Here is a 7,960-nt window from a genome sequence, read left to right as displayed (position 1 = left end):
GACTTTGTCTCTGCTTTCAATCGTTTATTAAGATACTTCTTCATCGTTTCTCTTGTAAAACAGACAGATAGATAAACAGATAGACAAATAGAGAGACAGATAATAAATAGTCGATAGATAGATAGAAAGAGTGATAGCAACTATATATACTTGGAGATAATCAATAAGAGGTGGGCGAACGTGTGGTAACCAAAACAAAACTGGGGAGTTGCTATGATTGGTCAAGGAAGCACTGCTCTCTCTCTCTCTCTCTCTCTCTCTCTCTCTCTCTCTCTCTCTCTCTCTCTCTCTCTCTCTCTCTCTTCTTCCCTCGTCAGTGTTACTGCTAAGTCTCTCTCTTTGATACACACACACAAGTTCACACATTCACAAGCACATTTCTGCTGTTGCCTTACAGTGAAATTGCTTAATGGGAAAATCATTCCTGAACACGGACACCATACAACATTATTATTATTATGATTATTATTATTATTATTATTATTATTATTATTATTATTATTATTATTATTATTATTATTATTATTATTATTATTCCCAAAATCGTTGCAATAAAAGGAAATAAAGGAAAACACATCCTTAACACTGCTTTTACACTCTGGCCTCCTCCTCATCCAAGCGATGGAGATCTGGGAGTGTTGGAAGACAGACTACAGCAGCCACACGTTCTCACGTTGCTTTTTATATCGGCTGAAAAGATCTTATTTATTTTGCAGGGTTCAGAAATCAGTAAGTCATATCTATTATCTCTCTCTCTCTCTCTCTCTCTCTCTCTCTCTCTCTCTCTCTCTCTCTCTCTCTCTCTCTCTCTCTCTCTCTCCTTACCTTGGGAACAACATTCATTTATCCGTGAAGATAATTTGGTCAAGTATGCAATTGAAACTAATGGAAAAATTTTGAGAAATCTTTTTAGTGATTCATACAAACACACGCACACATAAATATATACCTATATCGCGTTTATTTTAAATAATTGTAAGTCTCATTCAAAGGAACATACATACACGAGAGAGAGAGAGAGAGAGAGAGAGAGAGAGAGAGAGAGATGAAAGCTATTCATTATTCAGTTTCGTTTATCAAGTGATTTCTACTCTTAATCATTTAACAGGTAATTTCTCTGTTATATACTTCTATAAAAGAGATAGATAGATAGAAAGATAAATAACAGATAGTAGATAGACAGATAGAAAGAACGAGAGTGAGTATATATACTTGGGGAGAGAATCAATACGAGGTGAGCGCTTCGTTGCTAATGAAAACATTAACTTGGTTGCTATGCTTGGTCAAGCAATAACTGCTCTCTTCGTTCTTATTACTGCTTCTTCCTCCCTGGCACGCTTACACACACACACACACACACACACACACACACAGGCCGTAGTCACCAGTGCATCAGTGTCGTAGCTGGCATTCCGCCAGTTGGGGGGGTGGGGGCTTCGGTGGGGCAAAGATATATTTTAGGTGACACCAAAGAAGATTACACAAAAGTAATGTACCATTTCTGTAATTAGTAAAATATACCATTCTCGAATATGTATGTCCATGTGAATGAAGGAAAATAACAGCATTAGTAATTAATAAACCTGCATTTGAAATGACCGAGCTCAATTTTCAATTAATTTTAGACTCTTACTATATACAAATGTGTCAAATACTGTAATATAAATTTCCTCACAACCTTATATTCAACACTACTGTAGCCTAATTTCTATTATCAAGGTTTAATTTTTAACTATAGTATAATATCCTTGTCATATAAATATATCAAAATAGTGCATAATATCACCAATAACACAAAGACTTATGACCCTCCAAAATCTCTTTCAGATTTCAACCTATGCCTTTCCCTCTCATCATCTCCTCTCCCTGGAAATTGACTCAGAGCAGCAGCAGCAAATTGTATTGAACTTATTCAAAGCTGTGACCATAGTTTCTGTCACTTCATACATAAGTTGATAAGATTAAGTTGGATCAAAATATCATGAACAAAATATCATGTCATTTGTGTTAAAAACCTATAACTGTAATTCTGCTTTTGACCACCAAAGGGTTAAAGTTTAGCTACAAAGGGAATTTCAACTTGGGGGGGGCCAGTGGGGGCCATGCATCTGACTGAGGGGTCCCAGGCCCCCCACCCATATCGACTACCACTGCCTCAGTCCCACAACAATTCGGGCATACGCATATATTATTATTATTATTATTATTATTATTATTATTATTATTATTATTATTATTATTATTATTATTATTATTATTCCCAGGGAGCTCTCGTGTCTCTCAATGGTCGCGACGTGCCTGACCCTCTGCCTGAGGGACACCTAAATCAAAACCTTTGTCATACTGTGTCACTTTGTAAGTTTCTCTTAAACATGCACTTGATGAAGACTTAACATATTGAGAGCATCCAGTCTCACCCACACCCCTGTCTTTCAGTCAGGATTTCTCTCTGTAAATGTATCTGGCTCCCTCTCAACTGAAGTTAAATATGAATGAGGAAGAAACTCTCTCTCTCTCTCTCTCTCTCTCTCTCTCTCTCTCTCTCTCTCTCTCTCTCTCTCTCTCTCTCTCTGTGTGTGTGTGTGTGTGTGTGTGTGTGTGAAGCTGGCTCTTACCTGGTGGAGAGAGAGAGTGAGAGAGAGAAATGATTTCCCTTGAGAATGGTATTCTTCTACCTATAGGATTATTTATAGTAGTAGCTCTGAGTTCACCATGAATGCTGGATATATATGGATGCTCCAATGTATATGTCTTCGTGTTAAAGCTGGAATGTATGAGACAGAGGAAAGTATTCATAAATATAATGAATACGTTCTCAGGAGTAATGCATGAGTGACGATGTAAACACGACAGGCTTTGTCTCAATCCTACGATTCCTGACTGAGTCTTGACTTAGGCCTAATACTGTCTATTCAAATATTTACTGCATTGAATTTTAGTTATTGTTTCTTCAGTTATTTAAAAAGTTTACAATATACAACTTTACACGAGTAAAACACATGAAAACAAAGTCAGATGTAAAACTGATGAATCATATCCACACTTTCGGACAGCATCACTTGGTTGACCTTGTCATTGGCTGCTGCCAGACGTATGTCTCAATATGCACATTTGGTTCTTAGTTGTTTTCTTCTTTTTTAAACGATTTCCTTAAATTCCTTAAACTAGCGTTGTTGTGAAACGAGATGTTTATTAAATGGCCATAATACAGAACACAGAATAATGAATAAAAGCTTTTGGAAGTCACAAATGGCTAAAATCTTCCAAGCTTTATCAGTCTAGTCATAATCAGAAACTACTGTTTTACATCATTAACTTTTGTTTGTGACTCTGATCTCCCTTATTAATTAACACCAGGCTCTAAAGGGAGTATGTTCGAGAGAGAGAGAGAGAGAGAGAGAGAGAGAGAGAGAGAGAGAGAGAGAGAGAGAGAAAGAGAAATCCCAAATAGCATGAATTCAACATGAGAGGCAATAAATCAAAATGACTAGAAATTTTGAAAAAAGAGGAAAAATAAAAGCTAAAAAAAATTAGAAAACAAAATGTCAGTCATTTTCTAAATAGTTGGATGAAAAATTTAATCAAATACTCAGACATTAGCATCGATAACTCTTGTCCTGTTGCATGGGAAACCCTTACCCAACCAATCGTCAGGAATAGATTCGTTGTTAATAACTGAAGTCACCATTTTGTATTGATGAGATACTATTCTTGGTCGGTTGTCACCGTAATTAAGCTGATCGCGAAACACTGCTCATACAGAACACTGCCTCCCTTTTCTACCCATCCACTTTATTACCCCGTCACTCTTTATCCTTTCCATAATTCAGCGTTGCCAGATCTACAGATTAATCTGAAATCTGTTTGTTTTTTGTCATGTTTCAGTTTTTTACCGTTCTCCTCTCTAATTCCTAATTAAGCTGCAAAATTATAAAATACTTTTTAAATAGTTGAAAATTATGGTACTCTAAAGTAATTTGCCCTCTTGCATACATAATTCCAGACCAAAATGTAAACATCTTAGAAGTGCAGTTGGCGTTTCAGGAGGAGCAGCAAGGCACTCTACTATTTGTGCTTCGGTTCTGTTTGTGGTTGTGGCCAGAATGAGCAGTACAAAGCATTGACACTTTACATTACGAATGCTGCTCTGGGTGACAAGTCTGGAATCTATTTTGTAGTGACCGTGCAACGGTATAGCCAAATTATATCTATTATTCATAGATATGCAATAGATAAGCATTTTACAGAATCATACTACTTCAGCTCGTAAAACAATTCTCCGAAGGGGGCTAGTGCCTTCAGTACACCTCACATGGTATACTATAGGCATTGCTTAAGGTTCTTTGCAGCGTCCATTCGGCCCCTAGCTGCAACCTCTTTCATTCCTTTTACTGTACCTCCATTCATATTTTCTTTCTTCCTTCTTACTTTCCACCCTCTCCTATCAATTGTTAATAGTGCGACTGCGAGGTTCTCCTCCTGTTACACCTTTCAAATCTTTTTATTCTCTATTTCCCTTTCCGCTCTGAATGACCTCATAGGTCCCAGTGCTTTGCCTTTAGCATAAATTCTATATCCCATCCCCACTCGTAAAACAACTCTGGAATGCCATCTCAGAAAGGCTTGTGTTGGTCAGACACCACTAAAGAAAATAAACGTAGGGGAACCTTGAGGCTTCAAACCTTCAGAGGAAATCTATCTTGGAATCAAAGTAAGGACTGAGCTGAGAAATGAAGCTCTAAAAGATACCCAAGAATTAAAGCATTTTAGCTAAACAGTTTGGCTTCTTTTTATGAAAGCTGCCTCTCGGATTTACGGAAGATTTCCTTTTGACTCAGATGTAATTGGATATGGAGTGTCCTTCCTTACTTCATCTGGTGTCTTCTTTTGGCTACGAAGTGAAGTCAAGGCTGCTTAGTAGTTTCCTTGAAAGACTTGAAGTTGCCCCTGATATGACACCATAACTACTCTGGAGTAAAGTAGCACCAATTAGCCAAATGCACGATATATTTGTTTTCAAATTTTGTTGCATTTACCCAACTAAAAATTTATAGTTTAAAGAATTGGTCCTACTATAAATCGGAAAAAAATACACATGGAAACAGGTCACTTACTGAAACACAGGTTCGTTCCACACAAAACAAATGGTAAGAAAGGAAGTCTGGACGTAGTATGACAGCCAAGAAATGTAGGATTAATAATTTTGTTGTCTTGTGGGAAACATTGACTTGAATTGGACATGTTTATGTGAAAAAAGTTGCTTCTTTCATTCCCCTATTTTGTAGTCCAAGGAGTTACCGGTAACCTGTTTTGTTTTGAACATGTTTATTGGAGTATAAAAAGTTTTATACTCTCTCACTTTTTGTTATTTATACCGATTTGGAGAAATCCCTGTAAAATGTTGGTTGTGTTCAGATCATAAAAGTAGCATTGAATGAATGTTCTTTTGATTGTCCGAATTTCATCCTAATTATGTGCAAATACATGAAATAAAGTGTTCATGAACAAACACGTGATCCTGCTGATTTATTTCAAGATTTTATTTCACATCTACAGATTTTTTTTACAGATTTTTTCTAAAATAATCTGGCAACAGTGCTTCCATTGCAGAGCGTGAAGGAGACGAATGGAGAGGGAAGTCTGCCTGTCCATCCCCCGTCAGACATAGACACCTAGGTCCCCTGAACATCTTCCATTCCCTTTCATCAATCCACCATGTTCCCATCCCGTATTCAGTCTGCCATATCCTCCTATCCCTCCTCCTCCTCCATTACCCTGTATTCAATCCCCAGCCACCTCCCAAGGCCCTACACCCACGAATAGCAGAACAACTCCAGCATTGTATCACAAACCACCATGCACCCAAATGGATGACCCCAGGGAGAACATCCTTAGTACATAAAGACAAGAACAAGGGAAATATAGCAAGTAACTACAGGCCTATCACCTGCCTACCAATAATGTGGAAGTTACGAACAGGTATCATCAGTGAAAGGCTATGCAACTATACCTAGAGGAGACACACCATCCCCCACCAATAGAAAAGCTGCAGAAGGAATTGTAGGGGCACAAAAGACCAGCTCCTCATAGACAAAATGGCGATGAGGAATAATAAGAGAAGGAGAACTAACCTAAACATGACATGAACTGACTACAATAAAGTCTTTGACACGATACCACCCACTTGGCTAATAAGTTAAAAGTTAAAGTCCTCCTGGGCCTCTGTAGGCTCATAGGGCAGGCGCTGATCTCCTGTTTCTAATAAAATGCCTGAAAATATATGGGACAGAGGAAAACACCATCAGCTTCCTGGAAAATACAATGCAGAACTGGAAAACTGTAATTACAAGCTCTGGGATAAGACTAGCAGAGGTTAACATCAGGAGAGGGATCTTTCAAGGCAACTCACTGTCCCCCCTACTCTTCGCAGTAGCCATGATTCCCATGACAAAAGAGAATGGACGCTGGGTACCAGCTCAAGAAAGGAGACAACAGAATTAACCATCTGATGTTCATGGACTACATCGAGCTGTATGGTAAGAGCATCGCATCAGGGAAATAGCTACTCTAATCCAGACTAAGGGTTGTACTACACCCAAGAGCAAACATTACAGACTATACATAACACGAAAGGAAGGGGGGAGAGGGCTTCTAAGCATAGAGGAGTGCGTCAACATCGAGAGCAGAGGACTGGGGCAATATCTGAAAACCAGTGGAGACGAGTGGCTAAGGAGTGCATGGGAAGAAGGACTGGTAAAAGTAGACGAAGACCCAGAAATATACAGAGACAGGAGAATGAAAAACAGAACAGAGGAATGGCACAGCAAACCAATGCACGGACAGTACATGAGACCGACTAAAGAACTGGCCAGTAATGAAACATGGCAATGGGTACAGAAGGGAGAACTCAAGAAGGAAACAGCGGCACAAGATCGAGCCCTGAGAACAAGATATGTCCAAAAGACAATAGATGGAAATAACATCTCACCCACATTCAGGAAGTGCAATATGAAAGACGAGACCATCAACCACATAGCAAGCGAATGTCTGGCGCCTGCACAGAATCAGTACAAAACGAGGCATGATTCAGTAGCAAAAGCCCTCAACTGGAGCCTGTGCAAGAAACACCAGCTAGCTTGCAGTGATAGGTGGTACAAACACCAACCTGAGGGAGTGATAGAAAACGATCAGGCAAAGATCCTCTGGGACTATGGTATCAGAACAGATAGGGTGATACGTGCCAATAGACCAGATGTGACGGTGATTGACAAAATCAAGAAGAAAGTATCATTCATTAATGTCGCAATACTATGAGCCACCAGAGAAGATAAGAAAGAAAGAGAAAAATTGGTAAGTATCAAGACTTGAAAATATAAATAAGAAGGATATGAGATATGCCAGTGGAAATTGTACCCATAATTCACTGGGGAACATGATTTTTGTTGAGTTAAGTCTGGCAGTTGTTGTTAAGTAATTTTTGGGTGCTGAATCCAAAACTGATCTCAGTTTTTCTCTATCACGTCAAGTTTTTGAACTATAGGATTTTCGTTTTCTTAAAAAATATGACAAATACTGTACATAACAGTTACAGTGCTTGTTTTATAAAAAGTTGTAAATATTAACGTACAATGAAAAATGAAAGAAATAGGCATGAATAGAATGTTTACTTAACATTATTATGTTTTTACGAGGGATAAGGATATAATTATGTGCAGGTTAAGGTAAAAATTTACGCTTGTTGCTTTTTCTGGGGTGTTCAACTTGAGGACAATCGCGTTTGATGCTCCAACAATAGTCAGCCATCATATGGACATCCCATCTACCCTGGTAACGTTCTTCCATAACCTTCAAATCTTGGTGAAATCGTTCACCTTGCTCGTCGCTAGCAGCACCAAGATTTTCCGGAAAGTTGACAAGACGGCAATGCAAAAAATGTAATTTAATACTCATGTTGCAACCA

This window comes from Macrobrachium rosenbergii, chromosome 39 (assembly GCF_040412425.1).
Source record: "Macrobrachium rosenbergii isolate ZJJX-2024 chromosome 39, ASM4041242v1, whole genome shotgun sequence".
Lineage (NCBI taxonomy): Eukaryota > Metazoa > Arthropoda > Malacostraca > Decapoda > Palaemonidae > Macrobrachium > Macrobrachium rosenbergii.
This window is presented reverse-complemented; position numbering follows the sequence as displayed.